Raw genomic sequence first — 25,761 nt, 5'->3', positions numbered from 1 at the left:
ATGAAGATATTCAATATACAGAACAAAGAGAAAATGCTAATAGCTACAAGAGAAAAGAGCCAGATTACATTCAGGGGTAAACCAATAAGGTTAACAACGTATTTTTTTATCACAGACGCAGAAATCGAGAAGATCTAGGAACAACGTATTTCAAACACTGAAAGACAATGGATGCCAGCCAAGAATTTTGTATCCAGCAAAATTAAGCTTCAGGTATGACAATGAAATAAAAATCTTTCATGATAAACAAAAGTTAAAAGAATTTGCAGCCAGAAAACCAGCATTGCAAAGCAACTTGAGCAAAACACTACACGAGGAAGAAATTAAAAACAATAACCAAAACCATCAGTGGGAAGTGACTCAGTAAAGACAGAGGGCGGGGGGAGAAAGCTAATCATGGAGAAACAAACTAAATTTAAAAAATAAATAATCAAACATAGCTGGAAGTACAAACCATATATCAATAGTAACTCTAAACGTTAATGGCTTAAACTCTCCAATAAAGCGACATAGGCTGGTAACATGGATTAAGAACACAAATCCAACAATATGCTGCCTCCAGGAGACACATCTGATTGGAAAAGACATACACAGGATGATGGTGAAAGGTTGGGAAAAAACATATCATGCACACGGTCCTCGTAAGTAAGCAGGGGTGGCCATCCTCATATCGAATAAAATCGACTTCAAGACTAAGTTAATCAAAAGAGATAAGGAAGGACATTATATACTATTAAAAGGAACCATTCACCAACAAGACATATCAATTATCAATATTTATGCACCAAATAATGGTGCTGCAACATTCATAAAACAAATTCTCCTCTAGTTTAAGAATCAAATAGAGCACAACACAATAATGATGGGTGACTTCAACACACCTCTCTCACCATTGGACAGAACCTCCAAACAAAAGTTGAATACAGAAACTATAGAACTCAATATCAGAATCAATAACCTAGTCTTAACTGATATATATAGAATACATCAACCATCATCAAGTGGATATGCTTTTTTTCTCAGCATCACATGAATCATTCTCAAAAATAGACCATATATTATGCCATAGGGCAACCCTCAGTAAATATAAAGGGGTGGAGATAATACAATGCATTTTATCTGATCATAATGGAATGAAACTGGAAATCAATGATAAAAGAAGGAAGGAAAACTCCTACATCACATGGAAAATGAACAATATGTTACTGAATGATCAATGGGTTACAGAAGACATAAAAAAGAAAATTAAAAAAATTCTTAGAGATAAAGGAAAATACAGACACAACATATCAGAATCTATGGGACACAATGAAAGCAGTTTTAAGAGGGAAATTCATCACCTGGAGGTCATTCCTCAAAAGAAGGAAAAACCAACAAATAAATGAGCTCACACTTCATCTCAAAGCCCTAGAAAAGAAGAGCAAAACAACAGCAAATGTAGCAGAAGGCAAGAAATAATTAAAATCTGAGTGGAAATCAATGAAATTAAAACAAAAGAAACTATTGAAAAAATTAACAAAACTAAAAGTTGGTTCTTCGAAAAAATAAATAAGGTTGACAGACCCTTAGCCATGCTAACGAAGAGAAGAAGAGAGAGAACTCAAATTACTAACATATGGGATGAAAAAGGCAATATCACAACAGATGCTACAGAAATACAGAAGACAATTAGAAATTATTTTGAAAACCTATATTCCAATAAAATAGAAGATAGTGAAGACATCTATAAATTTCTTAAGTCATATGATTTGCCCAGACTGAGTCAGAAGGATACACACAATTTGAACAGACCAATATCAATGGATGAAATAGAAGAAGCAATCAAAAGACTACCAACCAAGAAAAGCCCAGGACCAGATGGGTATACAGCGGAATTTTACAAAACCTTTAAAGAAGAATTAATACCAATACTTTTCAAGTTATTTCAGGAAACAAAAAAGAGGGAGCTCTTCCAAATTCATTCTATGAGGCCAACATCACCCTGATTCTGAAACCAGACAAAGACACCTCAAAGAAAGAAAACTACAGACCAATATCCCTAATGAACCTAGATGCAAAATCCTCAATAAAATTCTGGCGAATCAGATACAAAGGCACAGAAAAAAAATTGTGCACCATGATCAAGTAGGATTGATCCCTGGGATGCAAGGATGGTTTAATATAGGCAAATCAATAAATGTTATTCACCACATCAATAGACTTAAAGATAAGAACCATATGATCATCTCAATAGATGCAGAAAAAGTATTCAACAATGTACAGCATCCCTTTATGTACAAAACATTAGAAAAAGTAGGGATAACAGGAACTTATCTCAACATTGTTAAAGCCTCAGGCTAGCATCATTCTGAATGGAGAAAAATTGAAGGCATTCCCTCTAAAATCTGAAACAAGACAGGGATGCCCTCTATCACCACTTCTATTCAATATAGTTCTTGAAACACTGGCCAGAGCAATTAGACAGACAAAAGAAATTAAAGGCATAAAAACAGGAAAAGAAGAACTTAAATTATCACTATTTGTGGACAACATGATTCTATACCTAGAAGACCCAAAGGGTCTACAAAAAAACTACTAGAACTAATAAATGAATTCAGCAAAGTGGCAGGATATAAAATCAACACGCATAAATCAAAGGCATTTCTGTATATCAGTGACAAAAACTCTGAAACAGAAATGAGGAAAAACACCCCATTCACAATATCCTCAAAAAAAAAAAAATACTTGGGTATCAACTTAACAAAAGAGGTGAAAGATTTATACAATGAAATCTACAGAACCCTAATGAGAGAAATAGAAGATCTTAAAAGATGGAAAAATATACCCTGTTCATGGATAGGCAGAACTAACATCATCAAAATGGCAATATTACCCAAAGTTCTCAATAGGTTTACTGCAATACCAATCAAAATTCTAATGACATTTCTTGTGGAAATAGATAAAGCAATCATGAAATTCATATGGAAAAATAAAATACCCAGAATAGCAAAAGAAACTTTAAGCAGGAAGTATGAATCAGATGGTATAGCGATACCAGATTTCAAACCATACTACAGAGCAACAGTAACAAAAACAGCATGGTACTGGTACCAAAACAGGAGGGTGGACGAATGGTACAGAATAGAGGACACAGGGACTAAACCAGAAAGTTTCAATTATCTTATATTTGATAAAGGGCCTAAAAGCATGCAATGGAGGAACGATAGCATCTTCAACTAATGGTGCTGGGAAAACTAGAAATCCATATGCAACAAAATGAAACTGAATCCCCTTCTCTTGCCATGAACAAAAGTTAACTCAAAAAGGATCAAGGAGCTTAATATCAAATCAGAGACTCTGCCTCTGATGGAAGAAAAAGTTGGCTCTGATCTACATATTGTGGGGTCGGGCTTCAAATTTTTTAATAGAACACCCATAGCACAAGAGTTAATAACAAGAATCAACAAATGGAACTTACTTAAACTAAAAAGTTTTTTCTCAGCAAGAGAAACAATAAGAGAGGTAAATAGGGAGCCTACATCATGGGAAATAATTTTTTACTCCTCACACTTCAGATAGAGCCCTAATATCAAGAGTATACAAAGAACTCAAAAAATTAAACAATAAGATAACAAATAACCCAATCAACAAATGGGCCAAGACCTGAACAGACATTTCTCAGAGAAGGACATACAATCAATCAACAAGTACATGAAAAAATGCTCACCATCTCTAGCAGTTAGAGAAATGCAAATCAAAACCACCCTAAGATACCATCTCACTCCAGTAAGATTGGCAGCCATTATGAAGTCAAACAACAACAAGTGCTGTCGAGGATATGGGGAAAAGGGTACACTTGTACATTGCTGGTGGGATTGCAAATTGATGTAGCTAATTTGGAAAGCAGTATGGAGATTCCTGAGAAAGCTGCGAATGGAACCACCATTTGACCCAGCTATTGCCCTTCTCGGACTATTCCCTGAAGACCTTAAAAGAGCATACTATAGGGATACTGCTACATCGATGTTCACAGCATCACAATTCACAATAACTAGACTGTGGAACCAACCTAGATGCCCTTCAATAGATGAATGGATAAAAAAAAAATGTGGCATTTATACACAACGGAGTATTACGCAGCACTAAAAAATGAAAAAAATCATGGAATTTGCAAGGAAATGAATGGCACTAGAGCAGGTTATGCTAAGAGAAGCTAGCCAATCCCTAAAAAACAAATGCCAAATGTCATCTTTGATATAAGGGGAGCAACTAAGAAAAGAATAGGGAGGAAGAGCATGAGAAGAAGATCACCATTAAACAGAGTTGAGAGGGGGGAGGGAAAGAGAGAATAAAGGGAAATTGCATGGTAAAGGAGACCCTCATTGTTATACAAAATTACATATAAGAGGAAGTGAGGGAAAAGGGATAAAAAACAAGAGAGATAAATGAATAACAGTAGATGGGGTTGAGATAGAAGATGGGAGGAGAGGGGAGGGGAGGTAAGGGGGATAGTAGAGGATAGGCAGGGCAGCAGAATATAATAGACACTAGTATGGTAGTATGTAAAAAAGTGGATGTGGAATGGATGTGAATCTGCAATATGTATACGGGGTAAAAATGGGAGTTCATAATCTGCTTGAATCAAATGAATGAAATATGATATGTCTGAGAGAACGAGGAGAAAGGAGAGAAAATGGCGTCCACAGATTACGGTACCTACAGCCAAGTTGCAGCCCAGCAGGGCTACAGTGCTTACACTGCCCAGCCAACTCAAGGATATGCACAGACCACCCAGGCATATGGGCAACAAAGCTATGGAACTAATGGACAGCCTACTGATGTCAGCTATACCCAGGCTCATACCACTGCCACCTATGGGCAGACTGCATATGCAACTTCTTATGGAAAGCCTCCCACTGGTTATACTACCCCAACTGCCCCCCAGGCATACAGCCAGCCTGTCCAGGGGTACAGCACTGGTGCTTATGACACCACCATCGCTACCATCACCACCACCCAGGCCTCCTATGCAGCCCAGTCTGCATATGGGACTCGGCCTGCTTACCCTGGCTATGGGCAACAGCCAGCAGCCAGTGCACCTGCAAGACCGCAGGATGGTAACAAGCCCACTGAGACTAGTCAACCTCAGTCTAGCACAGGGGGTTATAACCAGCCTAGCCTAGGATATGGACAGAGTAACTACAGTTATCCCCAGGTTCCTGGGAGCTACCCCATGCAGCCAGTTACCGCGCCTCCATCCTATCCTCCTACCAGCTATTCCTTTACACAGCCCACTAGTTATGATCAGAGCAGTTACTCTCAGCAGAACACCTATGGGCAACAGAGCAGCTATGGACCGCAGAGTAGCTATGGTCAACAAAGCAGCTATGGGCAGCAGCCTCCCACTAGTTACCCCCCGCCCCAGACTGGATCCTACAGACAGGCTCCAAGTCAATATAGCCAACAGAGCAGCAGCTACGGGCAGCAGAGTTCATTCCAACAGTACCACCCCAGTAGCATGGGTGTTTATGGGCAGGAGTCTGGAGGATTTTCCGGACCAGGAGAGAACCGGAGCATGAGTGGCCCTGATAACCAGGGCAGGGGAAGAGGGGGATTTGATCTTGGAGGCATGAGCAGAGGTGGGTGGGGAGGAGGACACGGTGGAATGGGCAGCGCTGGAGAGCGAGGTGGCTTCGATAAGCCTGGAGGACCCATGGATGAAGGACCAGATCTTGATCTGGGCCCTCCAGTAGATCCTGATGAAGACTCTGACAACACTGCAGTTTATGTGCAAGGATTAAATGACAATGTGACTCTTGATGATCTGGCAGATTTCCCTAAGCAGTGTGGGTTGTTAAGATGAATAAGAAAACTGGGTAACCCATGATCCACATCTACCTGGACAAGGAAACAGGAAAGCCTAAAGGCTGCTGTGGAGTGGTTTGATGGAAAAGATTTTCAAGGAAGCAAACAAAGTCACTCTTGCTGAACGAAGCCTCACATGAACAGCATGCAGGGTGACAAGCCACCTTGTGAGGGCAGAGGGATGCCACCACCACTCTGTGGAGGTCCAGGTGGCCCAGGAGGTCCTGGGGGACCCACGGGTCGCATGGGAGGCCATGGAGGAGACAGAGGAGGTTTTCCCCCAAGAGGGCCACGGGGTTCCAGAGGGAATCCCTCTGGAGGAGGAAACGTCCAGCACCGAGCTGAGGACTGGCAATGTCCCAATCCGGGTTGTTGGAACCAGAACTTCGCCTGGAGAACAGAATGCAAACAGTGTAAGGCCCCGAAGCCTGAGGGCTTTCTCCCACCACCCTTCCCACACCCGGGTGGTGACCTTGGAAGAGGTGGCCCTGCTGGCATGCAGGGAGGAAGAGGTGGCCTCATGGACTGTGGCGGTCCTGGAGAAATGTTCAGAGGTGGCCATGGTGGAGACAGGGGTGGCTTCCGTGGTGGCCGTGGCATGGACGGAGGTGGCTTTGGTGGAGGAAGACGAGGTGGTCCAGGTGGTCCCCCTGGACCTTTAATGGAGCAGATGGGAGGAAGAAGAGGTGGACGTGGAGGACCTGGAAAAATGGATAAAGGCGAGCACCCTCAGGAACGCAGAGATCGGCCCTACTAGACACAGACCCCACAGAGCTGCATTGACTACCAGATTTATTTTTTAAACCAGAAAATGTTTTAAATTTATAATTCCATATTTATAATGTTGGCCACAACATTATGATTATTCCTTGTCTGTACTTTAGTATTTTTCACCATTTGTGAAGAAACATTAAAACAAGTTAATTGGTAGTGTGCTGAGTTTTTTTTTTCCTTCTTTTAAAAATGGTTGTTTAAGATTTAACAATGGGAACCCCTGTGAGCATGCTCAGTATCAATGTGGAGAACCAAGAGGGCCTCTAACTGTAACAATGTTCATGGTTGTGATTTTTTTTAATAAAATTTCCAAATGTTTATTAAAAAAAGAAATGTGTCAAGAGCTTTGTAATATTTTGAACAACTAATAATTAAAAAAAAAGAATAAAAAAAGATATCTCAAATATCAAGGGAGTTTAGGAGTTAAAAATTTTTTCTTTCAGTATCTAGGTAGTAAAATAGGACAAAAGAGAAAATGTGAAACATAAATATATTAAGCAATATGCAAAACAGTCACCAAAATATTTATTACAGAAAATGGTTCAAAAGAAGCCGTCTTTTTGTCAGGAGTAAACATTTGGACAGGAATGGAAGTTTTGGTTCTCCTTTTAAGTAGTTTTACTCCTAGTGAATAATGTTTACACTATTTCTGAATTTTACTGGTTGGAATTAATTATAATTCATATATCTGTGGAAAAAGTACTGAATGCAGAAAAATATTATTGCTCATGTTTAAATCACCTCCATTATTTGGTCTTTCCCTTTTTAAACCAAAAATCTGCATAAAACCATCTCTTAATAAATATCTCTATCTCTGTATATTAGCAGCAACTGAGTTATAAAATTTGGTATGATAACTTGTCTCTTCATGTACTTAAAGACCATGAATTTGCTACTTAGCTCTTAGGTATAATTCTCTATGATGTTCTGTATTATTTATGTCTCTCTGCCAAGTTTTATACCAAGCTATTAGTATGTGCCTTAATTACTCTTTGTAGCAGTGTAGGATTTATGTCTTATTTTTGACACTTTGGTCCCACAACTGTGTCTAAATGGAAATATGTACAGAATGATTATCCAGGAAAAAAATCTAATATTATATTTTATTTTATATTTATTTATATATTTATGTATACATATTTTTATTATTTAGAAACACCCTTTGGTCCTAAACTACAGTGATACTAGTGTATTTTAGCTGGAATTGGTTGTGAGAAACAAACTAAAAAGACTTTTCTCTGTGTTGGTTGCTGATTTCTGCAACCTTAGGAACCTAGTGAATAATAGCAAAAATAAATAAGTAACCCTTTATTTTGAGGCAGAACCACCAAACTAGATGATGTTTTGCTTCTGTTTTCTATCTTGATTATTAGAAACATACCTTTACATTTACATGGAACACTTTTGGAATTTTATTCTGTTAGTTCTTCAAAAAAATCAATGAAAGTGAAAAATAATGCAGCAAAGATAGATAATTAATTTCAAACAATTCATTTCTTAAAATAATTTTTTTTTCAAATCACCAAAAATTCTGAAAAGTTAGAAAAGTTAAAAGCTTTAGAAATATCCTACAGAAATTTCTCTTTTGCTCAGGACAGTAGTCTATATCTCCAACTCATTCTTCTCTAGGATTGGACTGTGTGCAAATATGAAAAAAAGTGCTAAGATGCCCCACATGGCTTATAAGTTTTAAAATCCTGAAAGGAGCTCAAATCTGCCATTTTTCTACTTTACAAAATACAAAGTCTTAAATTTGTATACTTAACAAACATTTGCATAAGTGTAATTCAAAATGACCTAAAAAAGTGGAAAAAAATCATTGAAGGACTGACCCACTGAACATGAGGGATTTATAATATTGAATCCCTTATATTAAATGTCTTTTTATCATTGTCAAAATTTTCCATATTTATATCCTCAATATATTAATCAAAATTTTTATGCATTTAATAAGAAATATCTAATATCCTATTTTATTCAGTCTTTTAAAAATTAGTAGTAATTAATATTAATAATTTAATTCTTATACTTGTTAAAGTATGAAACATATACTTTAAATGCTATGGCTATAGCAAGTAAAAAATCCAGTCTAATTTTCTTTTAAGATTGGGAGCCATCTCATCACAAAGGCATGAAAAGTTAATTTCTGCTTCATTATAAATTACTGTGATTTGTAGAGGTGCTTGAAATGCCTCCCAGTGCCTTGAACTCACCCATGTCTGGTTTTCCCTGATGAGATAACAACCTTCCCTGAAACTTTAGTGATGACTCAAATTCTGGCTTTTCCTGACTAAATAACAACTCACTCTGAAACTTTATTGGTGCATCATAAATCCTGGTGTTGTGATCTAAAGTTACTCCCTAAGTGCTAAACCATTTAGACCATTAACCTACTAAGTGTCATTGTATTATGCTTGTGAAAATCCTGTTATTCGTGTAATTTCTCAAGTCACCCTTCTTTTGTAACTTTTTGTGCTATAAAACTACAGTCCTAGAGAATTGGAGTGCTAAATTCTTTTCCCATGGGTTTCAGGAGAGACTGTTACGGGACCTCCAAAAGACCACCAGAGACCAATATCGATGTAAGCACCAAAGAGGTGTTTATTGCAAGCTAGCTCAGTTCTCCACACACAAAGAAACTGGTGGCTGAGCCCGGGGTTTGCAGCAGTTTTATAACTCTTTGGGGAAAGCAGAAACCACACATACATCATAGCATCTCTTAGAAAATCATCACATAACTTTGGAAAATCATAAACAACTCTAAAACATGATTAGCACATTCACTGGTGGGTAGAAGCTGGGTAAGCGTGATTTGTTAGTACAAGATGGGGATTCATTTGAATAGATTGGCTTAGGCCATGAGGGGGAATATATGCTGAACTATATGGTTTCCCAAAAAAATATCAACTACCATAAACTACTGGGAGAGTCATCTGGCATCCCAGGTATTTTCCCTGTGTCATGCTGATTTTTGGCTGCTAGGGGGTTGCTCTGGGTCCCGACCTAGCCTGACTGAGTCAGGGAAACCAGGCACAGCAGATCTCTCCTGTTATTTGTAGATAAACAACTACGCAGGATGGGTATATTCCTAGGAGGGCTCTGTGTGTCTTTTCAAGGACAAGAGTCATGCCCCCTTCATTAGACAGACTTTGCTCTGAGGTAGAGGCTGGCTTCTCACCTATACCTTATGTTTTTTATGTATTTTTTTAGCTGTAGATGGACACAATACCTTTATTGCACTTATTTATTTTTATGTGGTACTGAGGATTGATCCCAGGATCTTGCACATGGGAGGTGAGCACTCTACTGCTGAGCCACAATCCCAGCCCATTTTGTGTTGTTTTTTATTGGGCATTTTTACTTTAGGGTTTTTTTTTTCCCAGTTCAAAGTTCAATTTGTCACCTAAAAAGAACAGAGATCAAAAAATAAATAAATAAAATTTGTTAATTATTGTCATTATTTTATATAAATTCCTGAATAATATACAAGCATAAATAATCCATAAACTGAAGTGACTTTATATGTAAGTTTAAATGAAAATGTTCTTTTGGTTGGGTTAGTTTCCACTTATGGGAAAACAACCTTGCCTTAAAATAACAGGAGCCTGAGACTCTGGGGTACATTTCTCAGATTAAAAAACAAAAAAACAAACAAACAACAACAACAAAAACAACAACAATAAAAAAAAAACAGCACTCAATGACCTGAGATTCTAGCCCATATTCATGCCTGGATTGGATAATATTCTCTTTCACTCAAAAAAGGGCTCACTTCTCTCAGATTCAATGTTCATGATCTGAAGCCCCTTCCAATCAAGAATATTTTGTGGGAACTATCCAATTGTGTGTCATCAGGGTGGGCTTTCACTTCTTATCTCCTGAGTCCTCCATTTTTTGCAATCTGTAGTCTCACACCTCAGCATCAGATGTTGTTCTGAGATGCAGCAACTGAGGATCCCAAGTAGCCCTACTACTGAAAAGCAGGAAATGGTGAGTGTGCATTGGCCTAGCAAGAGAGGCTGGGGGAGGAAGACTATTGGAACCACAAGAATGGCTGTATTGAAAACAGGAGCTAGCAGTTTGGGACTCTGGGTAGTCTCTGGAGTCTGCAGGCTTAACTCCTCCACTGGGCCACTATGTCCTCAGTCCTACTGGCCAACCAGGTGGGGAACATGTCAGTGGCAGAGACCCTTTGCTGCCTTCCTTATGCTCAAAGGGCATCCTCAGAATCTGCATAAAATACTATGTGGCAGGTGTGTTCCTGCAGCCCTGTGTCTTACCAGATTCTGGAGATTGACAGGTTGAATAATTATCAAAATCAAATCTCGAAGGTCCATTTTCCTGCAGGAAAGGAGCTGTCATTTTTGGGTACCTAATTTCCTTTTTAGGTAGCTAATTTTCATTTTGACATTCTTTTATTTTTACTTCCTTCATTATTATTATTTTGTTAAAGTTATGTGAACTCAGGGATACTGTACTACTTAGCCATATCCTTGGAAGTGGAGCCAGATTTACAGATATGTAATTTGTGTAGTTAGGTAAATTTGGTCTAATATCCAGTAAAATCAAGAATGAACACCATATTGAGGATGGAGTCCAGGATAAGGGGAATTGAAAATGTCCCCAAGGCCCTGAGCCCATCCCAAGGATATTTTAATGAAGCAGCTCACAGCAAACATGGAGATGCTAATCTAAAAGCCCTTCCTGCCCAGATTACTCCTTCAGCCCACCTGTCCTCCCCACTTTGGATGTTCCCACCTACATTTCAACACTGCAAGATAACAGAACAAAGGACAGCAATGTGGCAGGAATGCAGGATAGCTGAAGGAAGATCTTAGTTATAAAAAAGCTAAAAAGACCTTAGTTTAAAAAAAAATCCCTTTCATGGATTCTACTTCTTTGGTCTCCTTTTTCTTCTGGGGAGAAGTCTTTTCTACTGACTTTAGTAAAGCTTCTACTTTCCACTTTAAACTTGCCTTGGCACATTTCTCTGGTGTTATACTTCAGCATTGGGGAAGCAAGGACTTTTCACCAGTAAACAGCTCTAACAGGTATAAATTTATTTTGAGAAAGGCCCTAGATAAATTCTTAAGATTATTTTTGTTATGGTTTGATTTGTCTATAATTTGCTATTGCAATAAAGCATACTGTTTTTACATACAAATGTATTCATAAGGGGATCTTATTTACATTGTGATTTTTTATTATTGTAATATTATATTTTCACAATATATATGAATAGTAGGCCATGATAAGTTCTCTTTTTGCTCTTATAATTGAAAAGGTTTTTGTCTAAAGTTACATATAACTTTGTAGTAGATGAATTTTAAAAATTTATGCTTTGGTTTCTTACTTCATTTAAAGTAAAACTTGATGATTTTTTTATTATTGCATTATTGTTGTATTTAATAGTCAGGTTTATTTTGACATAACCATAAAACATGAAATATAATTTACTCCCCTTCAGTATCCAGTAGTTCACCTTTCCCTATTCTCCTACTTTCTTCTATCATATATTTATTTATAGTTGTTTTAAATTATTGCTTTATAGAATACATATAAAAGTAGACTTCACTGTGATATATTCATATTTGTACATAGCAGTTTTGGTGAGATATATTGTTGGTTAATTTGGGGGAAAATTATCACCTTTGTAATGATGAGTTTTATTATTTACCTGGGATGTATAATTCAGTCTTTTATGTGCTTTTTGTGACTTTTATTTTCTCATAAGTTCTACATATTTTGTTTCTAAAAAATGTACACATGTGAAATACCTCTTGCATAAGGCATCTACGTAAAATTTATACATAGTGTTTTATGCTCTTTTTTAAACTGGATATATTATGAAATGTGACTGGCCCCAGTGACCATTTTCACTACAGATTATTATTTATCTCTTCCAAGATGTATATTTTATTGAGCCATGCCCTTGGGCTTCAAGTGTTTGATGAGTACCATTGCATACTTACATGTTATCATGATCACATATGCTCTAATTTCAGTAAGTCTCTGTGATGGGGAGTATCATGTATATTAAATAGCAAAATAGTTTCCACAAATAGATACTAATATAAACTCCTTTTGAGTTAATGATTATTAATTTGTTTAAATGTTCATCAATCTTACTTAATTTTTCCCATGATGGGTTTTTATTTTGTATTTCTTAAATTTCTAAAGATTTTGAATTTTTATAGTTAATAAACATATCTCACGTATAAATTTGAAGTTCAAACTTCCGTCTTTTATATATTTTTGGCTTAAAAGATGTGAAAAGGATTAAAAAATGCAGCTAGAGATTGATTTTAAAAAAAAAGGTCAATTTTTTTTAAATTGATTTTTTTCTTTACTCATCATTTATTATAGGTTTCTTGTATGATTTTAAGGGTAGGTTATTTAAAGTGGATTCTAGGGCTTATCTTTGTTAATTACTACAGGAAAAATAAATAAGACATTTCTCTACACTACGGCTGCAGGAAAATGAATAAATTTCTTTAAAATCATATGGTAATAAAATTGTTAAATGACACACTAAACATTCACTCCTTAAATTTTTTTCTTTAATATTTTTGGCAGTGAATCATGAATTCTATTATCTGGATTTTGGGTTTTAACATAAAATAATATGGAATAAAATTTGGCCAATCCTAAAAATATTCATACATATTTTGTTGTTTACTTAATGACATGTTGTGGAGTTAACAACTATTGAACATATTTATTTTTAGAAATAGTTACTTTTTTGATTTGATTTTCAGTTTCTAATAAGCCTTTTCGATTTATTTCCTTACTGAGGCACTCAGGGCCACTGATGTGTTCTTTTAATTTTGTAATCTCCAGGCATTTACCCTTCTAAGAAATCTGTCTTGTGAGCTCTATTTCTGAAAAGTTTCTTAACATCAAAGAAAAAAAAAAGTATTTATGTTGCCCCTGAAATGTATTCTCAATGCACTCTCTTCAAAATGAAGAGAAAATAATATTTCCCTAGACTGACATCCCTGTGTCAGGAGCCAACAATACACTGATGGTCTTTGAAGAAATTTCATAAGTTCTGTCTCTGGGTAGTTTTCTGTGAGCTGCTGAATTGCCATTTAGTATCCAGATACCATGTTTTTTTTATCTGTACTATGGGAATAATTTTAGAGGGCACAGATGAATAATGCTCTTCATGGAGGCTATGAATACCTATATGTTCTGTAGTGCACAGCTGACAAAGCCGCTGGAATACACTGTGCAGATTCTATTTGGTTAACCATTATCTGCCACTCACATACATTTTCTTTCAAAAGCTTGTAATAACCTTTTTACTTTAAGCATCCATATCATCCACATTCCCAAGTATAAAAGTTTGAATCTTTCTTTTCTGAATTCCAGGTTTTGTTTCTCTTGTGGTTACATGTGCTACAAATAATTATGATTTTTTTTCTTTCTTTTACACTGTGTTTCTAATAAAAATATCCTCTTCTCCAAACCTATATTTTCCATGTCCAGCTATGTTTAGAAAATGACATAGATAATTGTATTTGATAATTTATAAAGGAGAGTTGAGAATAATTCTTGCTCGTGTTTCCCTTCCTTAGAAACTGAACCAGAACTGTTCTTGGTCCTGAAAAGGGAGGACCATAACCAATCAGATATATAAAAAAAAAAATGGTGATTGATTGTATATTCTCTTCTAAGAACTCTCTGTTCAGATCCTTGGCCCATTTCTTGATTTGGTAATAATAATAATGATAATAATAATAATTATTATTATTATTTTCTTTATGTACCCTAGATATTAGTGCTCTATCTGATATGTGAGGGGTAAAATATTCCTCCTAAAATATAGGCTCTGTCTTCACCTCACAGAATGTTTCTTTTGCTGAGAATAAACTTTTTAGTTTGATTCTATCCCATTTATTTATTATTTCTTTTAATTCTTGTGCTATCAGTGTCTTATTAAAGAAATCGGGGCCTAATTCCACATGATGAAGATTAGAGCTTGTATTATATTATATTGGACATAGAGTATCTGGTTTAATTCCTAGGTTCTTGATACACTTGGAGTTGAATTTTGTGCACGATGAGAGATAGTGTTTTGTTGAAGAGGCTATCTTTTCTTCAGTGCATGCTTTGACACCTTTGTCTAATGTATAATAATTATAATTTTGTGGGTTAGTCCCCATGACCTCTATTCTGTACCATTTTTCTGAAGTCTGGTTTTTTTTTTTTTTTTTTTCAAATGCAATGCTTTTTTGTTATCATTGCTCTTTAGTATGGTTTAAGGTCTGGTATAGTGATGCCACCTGCTTCACTCTTTCTGCTAAGTATTACTTTAGCTATTCTTGGTCTCTTAATTTTCCAGATAAATTTCATGGTTGCTTTTGCTATTTCTATGAGGAATGCCATTAGGATTTTGATCAGAATTGCAGTAAATCTGTATAGTGCTTTGGTAGTATTGTCATTTTGATAATATTAATTCTACCTACTCATGATCAAGGTAGATCTTTCCATCTTCTAAGGTCTTTTTTGATTTTTTTCTTTAGGGTTATGTAGTTTTTCTTTTTAAGATCTTTCACCTTTTTCATTAAGTTGCTTCCCAAGTATCTTATTTTTTTGAAGTTATTGTAAATGGGGTAGTTATCTTCATTTATTTCTCAGAAGATTTTTCACTGATATACAGAAATACCTTTGATTTATTGGTGTTGATTTTATATCCTGCTACTTTGCTAAATTTATTTACTAGTACTAGCAGTTTTCTGGTGGAGCTTTTTGAGTCTTCTAGGTATATAATCAAATCTGGCATTTGCAGGAAAATGGATAGCATTGGAGAAGATAATGCTAAGTTATGTTAGCCAATTCCAAAAAAAATGCCAAATATAAGGGGGCTGACTCATAATGAGGTAGAGAGGGGGGGCATGAGAGAAGTACATGGATTCTCAATAAAAAAGAGGTATGGGAGGAATAGAAAGGGGGCAGGGGATTAGCACAAATTGTGGAATGTGATAGAGACCATCATCAAAAGAACATGTATGAAGACACAAATTTGTATCACCATACTTTATATACAACCAGAGATATAAAGAATTGTGTTCTATACATGAAATAAGAATTGTAATGCTTCTGTTGTCATTTCTTTAAAAAAATCAATGGAAATATGAAAAAAATGTTTATAAATTATATACATTAAATATGTGCATGTTATATATAGAATATATATATATATATATATATATATATATATATATATATATACATATGTTTATATATAGATCTAGGGAAAGGGAAGTCTCTTTCCTGAATTTAAAAAAATCAATTAATTTATTAATTTGCTCTAACTTGCTAATAGAGCAGAATGCATTTCACTTTATAGCACACAAATTGAACACATTTTATTTCTCTTGTTGTACAGAAAGTATAGTTACAAAATCCATGTAACTCTACTTGTGTACAAGAAGATTTTCATCTCATTCCACTATCTTACCTACCTCTATACCATCTCCCATCACCTCCATCCCATTTGTCTTATTCAAAGTTTCTTCATTTCTTCCATGCTACCTCCCATTTCCCTCATTTTGGATCACCATCCACTTAGCAGAGAAAATATTAGGTCTTTGGTTTAGGAATATTGGCTTACTTGCCTTAACATGATATTCTCCAATTCCATCCATTACTTCCCAATTCCATAATTTTATTCTCTTTTAATGTTCAGTAATATTCCACTGTGTAAATAGACCTTATTTTCTTTATCCATTCATCTATTGAAGAGCATATAGATTGGTTCTATAATTTACGTATTGTGAATTGTTTTGCTATAAACATTGATATGGATATGCCTCTGTATTATGCTGTTTTTAGCTCTTGTTGGTCTAAACTGAGGAGTGGGATAGCTGGGTAAATTTTGGTTTCTTTCCAAGTTTTCTAAGGAATCTCCTTATTCTTTTCCAGAGTGGTGTCACCAATTTAGAGTCCTACCAACAGTGTAACAGTGGGCCTTTTTCCTCACATCCTCACCAACATATATTTGTAATTGTATTTTTAATAAATGCCATTCTAATTGGAGTAAGATTAAATTTTGGAGTAGTTTTGATTTGCAATTCTTTAATTGCTAGAGATGTTGAACTTTTTTTTATTGATTGATTGATTGTTTATCTTCTAAGACGTGTGTCTCTTCAGTTCCTTAGCCCATTTTATTTAACGTTTGGGAAATTTGGTTTTTTGGTATTAAGTTTTTTAAGTTCTTTATATATTCTGGAAATTAGGTTTCTATTTGATGTGCATGTGGTAAAAATATGCTCCTATTCTCTGGTATCACTTTTCACCTCACTGATTGTTTCCTTTGCTGAGAAGAATCTTTTCAGTTTGAATTCATCCCATCTAGTGACTCTTGTTTCTATTTCTTGTGCTTTAGTAGTATTCTTAAAGAAGCAAAATTTCAAATTACCTACCTGGGATTACAGGTGTATGAGATCATGATAGCAACACAATTTATCTTCATTTCAAGCCCACTTTCTTAAGGGGCTTTCATCCTAGGAAGAAAAAGAAAATGTTATAGACAGGCCATTGGGTCTAACGCCATGTCATAAAATAATGAATATACCATTAATCAATTTAAAAAATAGACTCAAACCTTTGGATATGGGGAAAAACATATATGTATGTATATATTACACACACACACACACACACACCATACACTTTCTGGTTAAATCTCTGTTCCCTCACTCAGGGCAGTTTATCTCTAGTTTTTTTTTTTTTTTTTTTTTTTTTTTATCTCAGTAAAACTACTCTTGGTAAAAAAAAAAAATAAATGTATCTTTTACCTGTAGCTTAAAAAGAAATGATCATGCCCTCCATCTTCCTGAACTCAGGACAAGCATAAATCTCAAATATGGTTCTGTGAACTGAGATTTTCTGGAGTCTTGACATAGTTTTGAGGGTGCTGTTCCAAAAATACATATACTTTATTAGTAACATTTTAAATACATAATGGTAATTTTCACATAGTTTTGAGGGTGCTGTTCCAAAAATACATATACTTTATTAGTAATATTTTAAATACATAATGGTAATTTTCACATAGTAGAAATTATGGGTTATACTATAAAATTAATTTTTTACTATTTTTATATGAATTCTAAAAAAATAATTATCTTTCCACCTCATATAATTTTAATGTTCAATCTGTTTCCATAGAAGAGAAGTTAACTGAAATTTTACAAGATTTTCACTGTATTATTTTCATCAATAAATAATATATTTACATATACAATCTACAAATTCAAAAGGCCTCATATGCAAGTTTAAATGCAAATGCTTTTCTGGGTCGGCTGGATTTTACTTCTCCAAGGATACCTTGCCTTAAATTTGCTGCAGCCTGAGGATCTGGATTTCAATTCCCAGAGCCTCAAATGAAAAATAAATAAATAAATAAAATTACAGGCATGACCCTACAATTGTGGCATCATTTATTTCTGGATTTGAGGTTATCTCCTGACTCTCTAAAAACTCACTAGGCTCAGATTGAGCATATGAAGAAATAAGTTGTGTCTAATCAGGACCCCTTATTTAAGCATTGTCCAATCTACACATATTCAGTAAAGAGAAGCAAGTTTTGACCATCTGGTGTAAAGTCTGCCAGAGTGGGTATCCATTTCTAGGCTTCCTCACTTATGTTCAGTGAACCTGATTTTTTCTCCTGTATAGGCAATTTGTGATTTATAGAGAGGACATGCGGTTCCTAAAAATACAGTAAATGATGAGTGTGCAATGAAATCCCGAGACTGGATGGTGAGTCTGGTTGAAACTGGCTGCACTGACTATGGTGAGAACTGACAATGGTTGGCTAGAAACCCTGGTGTAATCTTTGGTTTCTGCAGTCCTGTCTTCTGCTGAGAAAGGTCAGCCATGAATTTCCACTGGCCAGTCAACTGGACCATATATTAACAGTAGACACTGGAAGTTCTATAGTATCCTATAGAATATCTTCAGCCCTTACTTTAAATTCTATGTGAGAACATTTTTGGAAATATTTCTGAATCTTCTCAGATTGTGTTGTGGACTCTGGAGTGAGGATATCATCCCAATCAGAACTCCATGTATTTTTTTTCTCCAGGAGTGAGGTAAGATACACTATAGGTATCTCAGTTTTACTTTCCTCCTGAATTCATTCTCCTTCGTTTTGGAGGTTCTGGTGTTGTGGATTGAGCTAGAGGTACTGCACCACTTAGCTACATACCTGGTATTTTTTAATTTTTTTTTAATCTTCAAACAGTTGCTGAGTGTCATTTTAAATTTATGCCCCAGTATTGTGAGCTGTATTTATATATAAAATTTTAGCTTCCTTTTCAATGACAACTTCCCCCTTTCCCAGTATTATCAGTTACATTTTTGCATTATTATCAGTTACTTTACCCATATTATATTTCAAATGAACATGGTATTTTAAATTGTTATACCAAAAACTGGATGAGACTTTAAAGCATTTTTTTCTCTCTGAGTGCAATGGTACATGCATATTAGTTCCAGAGACTCAAGTAGCTAAATCAGTAAGATTGCAATTTCAAAGTAAACATCAGGAACTTAGGTAGACTAATTAGACAATTAGAAAAACCTGTCTCAAAATTTTAAAACATGGCTGGGTATGTATCCCAGAATTAACATGCTGCTGTTTCAAATCCCCAGTACCATAGAAAAATATCAAAAGCAAAATTTTTTGTTGTTGTTTATGAGCATTTTTACATGATTGAAAAGTAAAGAAGAATCACTTGATCTTGGAAAAATCATGTGTTTCTATACTTCCTTTGTGTCTCCAAAGGCAGACAACCTCTCAGAGTGTCTTGATGCTCAGATTTCCTTTTGTGGAATGTATATGAGAGCATTCTCATTCCATACTCTGGTATTTTCCTGGAACTGTATTTCAGAATTACATAATATGAGGATTCCACAGCTGGCACATCTAATGCCTCTCATAATTCCAGACCAGGAATTGTCTTGTTCAAGAGCAGTATAAATGTAGAGAGCTTAGTTTCTCAAAGAAATAACTGAGAGAAACTCTCAACTTCAATTTTTAAAATGTCTTCAGTAATTTTGTAGTCTATCACAGTGTTTCTTTCTTCCATATTCATATAATTGGAGTACTACTTACTATTCCACTTTTTGAGAGTAGCCATTCTTTTTTTTATTCAGAGTAGAAATTAGAAGTTTATTAAAGGACAGCAGAAAAAACTTCTCTCGGAGGAAGAAGGGGACCCAAGAGGTGGAATCCCTGAGAGTAGCCATTCTAACAGCTGTGCTCATGCAGACGATCTTATAGTTGGATGGTGCACTAAAATTCTGATGCAAGCTTTTTAGATTCCAGGGTGCTTTATGCTCACTGGAAAAAAAAATTGATGTGCACCTGTTTCAAAAATAAAGAGGGATCTCTGATTGTAACCATTTTTCTTCACTAATATTCGAGAGTTTAGCCCATTACAATGTTTGCACACCAATGTGAAAACACTCTTTTTTGATCTAGGGAGATTTGCACCTTCACAGTTACCAGTGCTTTCAATGCTTTGAGGTTTTGCTTAGTCCATTGAATGGAAAAAGTTAATATCAGGACAGATTACTTACAGAAAGAATTGGTTAAGTCTGGTGTTATTAGTAAAATGAGCTGGGTTAGAGAACTCAGCAAGTGCTAAACTGCCACTTTGGCTTTCAGTGGTGGTCTGTATTTCCCTGTTAATTTTTTGGTATTGTCTAGATAAAATTTGAACTGTCAACAACAGCTATTTGCATTTTTAGAGAATGTTGGCAAATCCCTCTAAGGGATTAAGGGGTTACCTTAAGATTTAACACCTCTTCCACTCTGGTCTAGTGGAATAAACCCCATGGATCTTGCATGGCCATAGAAAACCACTTATCACCCCCCCCCCGAGTAAATACTCATGTATACCTTATTCCTTTCTCTGTGTGTACAGATAAATTAATATTTAAACTACAGGCAATTTAGAGTTAAATAATATATTTCAAACCAAAATCAATCTTCCTTTATTTATATTAACACTGGATTTGGGCATTTTGTTCCAGAATTTTGCATATTGCTCAAATCAGAAAAATCTTCCAGTGCATACTACTAATCTCTTGGTTGATATTTTTTATTTCAGTTTTTCAAATGTGTGCCTCTAATTCCTTTACAGTTTTTAGAAGGACTCAAAACAGAAGTATATATTTATTTGGTGTATCCATAAATGGAGGAAGGCTTATATTCTGCTTTTATTTATATTTTATTTTATTTTTTAAAATTATCTCTCTTTATATCTGCTCTTTGGTGGATGCTTGTGTATAATTCCAGTGTCACAACATTCTGCACACAAGTCACTTTTGTAATCTATGCCTTATTTTCTAACATCTACCTTGAGGTTGGATTGTAGCATTCATTCACATTAAATATTTTATTGACATGTTTTGATTTATATACTTATAATAATTAACAATAAAAAGATATTTGCATACATATGAACTGCCCTATGCAGTTTTCTGTATTGTGATTTCTTTATCTTAAAATTACTACACTGTTGTAATATTATAACATGCATTAGTGTCAGGTAATGATCACTAGTACATTTGCTCTCATATATGAGAGAGTACTTGTCTAATTTTATATACATTCATCTTTCCAGGAAAATTTTAGAAGTTTTTGCTTTGATTCCTTCTTTAACAAAACATAAAGAATGGTTAAAATTATGACCAGTAATTATTAAAGGGTACCTTGGGAAAAGTGATAATTTTCATAATAGTTTTATCCTTTGTAAATATGTTGAATATTTGAGATTTTTTTGTTCTTTTTTGTATTTTTATTTTCTCAAATACTTCATATTCCTTTTGTAAACATACATGCATATAAAATGCAACATTCTTGTGACATCAGCATAAAACATACATGGTATTTTATAGTATTTGTCAAACTGGATATAATACATCAACAAAAATTCTTGCTCCTAGAATTTACATTTTACAAAATTTAATAATTATTTCTTCCTCTCTAGCAATACCCCTTGGTTTCAACTCTGGAAGAATGTGGCTGTATTCTCATGTACAGTTGCTGTAATTTTAGTCTCTGTTTCCTGTGTGGGTGTATCATATACCTATGATTACAAAACAGTTTCTACAAATGGATAATAAAAGCTTAAATTTTTATTTCAAATTTTTATTGCATTTATTCCACATATTCATCAATACTATTTAATTCATCTATATGATGTGATTTATTTAATGTTACCTAATTTCTAAAGATTTTGAATTTTCATGATTATTGAACACTTAGATTAATCATTTTTAAAGTGACTCTTCAAGAATTTTTTGTTTTTCTTTTGCATTTTGTTGTATTTCTTCTTCTTATAAGTGTTTGATTATATGTGAGGAAATTAGGGTATTTTTACCTTGTCAGTTTATCAGCTTTTAATGTAATCATTTGATGAATAGATTTTTTTGTATTGATATATTGTAATTCATAAGTTTAAGTCTATTGTATAATTTTGAAAAAAAAAACTTTTTTTTCTTTTTTGATATTAGGGATTCAACCAAAGTGTCTTAATGCTGAGAATATTCTCAGCTCTGTTTTAAATTTAATTTCCAGATGGGGTTTGATGAATTTCTTCAGTTGGCCTTATATTTTGAACTTCATGACTTAGACTTGAGAATAGTATATATTTCAGGTGTGCACCACCATATGAACCCTATCTTTTGTATGTAAACTTTTGAGCTTTGTACTTTCTTATATATTTCAGTAATATTTATTAATAACTTATATTCAGCATTTAATGTGTCAAAATATGTTTTATGTATTATGAGTGAAGGGATAAAATAGCATTTTATTATCACACTCTTTCCCCAATATCCTAGCATATTTTAAGGGTTTTGTTGGTGGTGTTTTCTGTAGTTCCCCCATTTATTTTATTATGAGGTTTACCCTGATTGATTTTACTTCATAACATCAATCGTGTGACATCATGGTATTTTGGTCAGCAGTAGACTTTATGTACAACCATGGATCTATCAAATATCTTTGCCATGTACTAGTCTATACCATCTAGATTCTGTCATTGCACTCAGAGTATTGGAAAATTGCAGAAGATTCTTAGGATAAATTTTCCAGAGTGTATTTCCATAAAGTGAGAAATCATTATATATGCCTATATTTGCAATTATATACTGTATAATTGATACAATTTTTACTTATTTAATTTTCAAATTTGCTAGTGCTTTTTTAATTGTATCTGCTTTTTTATATTTGTACTGAAGATTGAACCCAGGGGTGCTTAACAATAAAGCCACATCCTCAGTCTTTTTTTTAAATATTTTATTTAGAGACAGAGTATTGCTGAGTTGCTAAGTTCCTCACTAAGTTCCTCAATGCAATATATATAAGACAATATTATATATAATTGTATATAATATTATATATAATATTATATATAAAATTATATATAATATTGTCTTAGAATTTATGATCCTTATTTCTTATCCTCCTCAGTCACTGGAACTACACTTGTCCATTACTAGACTGGGCTCATTTGCTTTTGAAAAGCACCAACATTGATACTGGTAACTCTGTGTTATGTTTATCTTTAATAGCTTCTAATTTTGCTGTTTTGCTTGAGATTTCTTTTCTTTTAGTATTTTAATTATACTTTTTATTGGAATGGATGATTTGATAATAAATTTTAGTCATTTTATGGCTTACTACTTTTTTTGTATGTTTTATATTCACCTTAGGTATACATGAACTTCAATTTTTCCAGCTGTATGGAGGTCTAAGTGAAACATAATAATCTGTATGGATATTGTTAAAGAAATGGAACCATAATTTTATGCAGTTTTTTGACTGCACTGTATATGCCCAAAGGACATAAAATCAGCATACTGCATTGACACAGCCACATTAATGTTTATAGCAGCACAATTCACAATAGCTAAGCTTATAAACCCAACCATGCAATGATGAATGGGTCCATTCAATGATGACAGGATTAAAAAAAAAAAAAAAAAACGTTGCTTATGTACACAATAAACTATGAATCAGCCATAAAGAAGAATGACTTTATGACATTTGCCAGGAAATGGATGAATCTGGAGATACTATGCTAAGTAAAACAAACCATTTCTTTAAAACCAAAAGTTGAAAGTTAGTGCTGATATGTGAAATCTAAAGCTCATAAAGTGGGGAAGGGTAAGAAAAGAAGATCAGTAGATTGTACAATGGTAAACAAAAAAATAAATAAATAAATAAATAAATAAATAAATAGGACAAGGATAGAAATATAAAAGACATATATCTGTAAGTGAATCCTACCATTGTAGCCACCAACAAGAACAGGATTTTTCTTAGGATAAGATATATCCCATGCTTGCATAATACCATAAAAATCAGTTTTACTGTCAGGTAGAACTAGAAAGAACAAATAAAATTTTTAAAAATTATATTTGTTTCAAGAGCTATAAGTATATTCTACTATAAATATCATACAATATAAACATCGGTCAAAGTTTGTATATATATATATATATATATATAATTTTATATGTTAAAAATGTTAAAATTATAAAAAGGAAAATTCAAACAGTAATGTTGTTGCTATTTTTTATATTAATAACATACCTAAAAACCATAAAATGTTTGAAATTAAATAAACTATTAAATATTTCCATTAAGTGGTCTGTCTACCTTGTTACATTTCAAAATTTCTTTTATACCATTGATATTAGAATTACTAGACATCTCACTACACATTCAGAATAGCCAGCTCTATCAGAGAAATAACAAATAAGATCCTAGATATTAGTAAATCTCTGATTAGTGGTTGTACAATTAAAATTTGAGGATTACCTTTCTTAATTACCATGATTTTCTCATCTGAAAAATATGTATAATTTAGATCAAGATATAAACATTATAAAATATATATTTTTGTGATAATGCCTGAGTTTTATTTTGTTTCATAAATGTAGAGTATTTATATTTGTTTGAATTTAATTCACTTTTTATGCAGAAGTAGATAATAGTATATTGTGTTCCAAAACACTACCTACGTGATAGTCTACTAACTCTAATTTCAACTGTAATTACATTACAGACTGTGCAAATATTCCTGTATTCAATGTGTTATTTATTTACATATTCTTATTTTAGGAAATGTTAACATTTATGGATATAGCCATTGATTTTACTGAAGAGGAGTGGGAATGCCTTCAGCCTGCTCAGAAAAATTTATATAGAGATGTGATGCTAGAGAACTATAGAAACTTTGCCTACCTGGGTAAGTTTAATTTCCCTTTAAAATTATTAATTACTAATTATTATTTAATTTACTTCTGTTGCAGAGTATCTTCTGGGAAATTCTCTATAAAATGAGTTTAGGATTTGTATTTCAAAGAAAAAGGGCATTTTTAGTACAGATATTTCTCTCTCTCTCTCTCTCTCTCTCTCTCTCTCTATATATATATATATATATATATATATATATATATATATATATATATATTTTTTCTCTTTAACTTGACTCTTTCTTTGTGTGTTACACATCCTTCACTTTAGATAAGTAGTACCTAGTATAATTTAGTGATGTAAATTAATGTAGACTACACATAGCAGGGGACACAGTTGAGTTATTCAGATATCAAAGAGAAAACCAAACTGATAAATGTTGAAAGAGTAGTTATCCAGCAGAAAAAATTTTCAGAAACTTAGGTTTATTTATTTTGATTGCAATCATTTAACACATACTGCCCTATATTTATCACATTTTCAAATCTATTGTTGTTCTCTGTTTTCTTCTTTAGAGATGTCCTAGTTTATTCAGATTAACCATCAAAATTTACCTTTTGTTGTTAGGGCCAGCATGATCTGTTTCAAATCTTCTTGTGAGAAAACCTTTAAAAAAGCAAACAGAATTGAGAGACACACACACAGTGAAAAGGAAAAAAGAAAAAAAAAACTGGCCACCCCTTTTAACAGCTGCACATATAATACCCCGAAATTACATAGCTTCTGATACCATGACTACATTCTAACCCAGTGTTTCTTTAACACCAAGTGCTAGCTAACCAAGATTAGGTACAGTTAATACAAATATAGAGCCCCTTCTCCCTAATGAAATTACCACAGAAACTAGATAGTAC

At 34.0% G+C, this 25,761-nt stretch overlaps 1 pseudogene; it reads left to right on the top strand.

The window, feature by feature from the left end:
• Positions 1-4,672: 4,672 nt before the first annotated feature.
• On the top strand, positions 4,673-6,601 carry LOC144255868 (RNA-binding protein EWS pseudogene; annotated as a pseudogene).
• Positions 6,602-25,761: the final 19,160 nt, after the last annotated feature.

This window comes from Urocitellus parryii, chromosome 7, assembly GCF_045843805.1.
Source record: "Urocitellus parryii isolate mUroPar1 chromosome 7, mUroPar1.hap1, whole genome shotgun sequence".
NCBI lineage: Eukaryota > Metazoa > Chordata > Mammalia > Rodentia > Sciuridae > Urocitellus > Urocitellus parryii.
The sequence above is the reverse complement of the archived record's forward strand: the minus strand, read 5'-3'. Positions and strand labels throughout refer to the sequence as shown.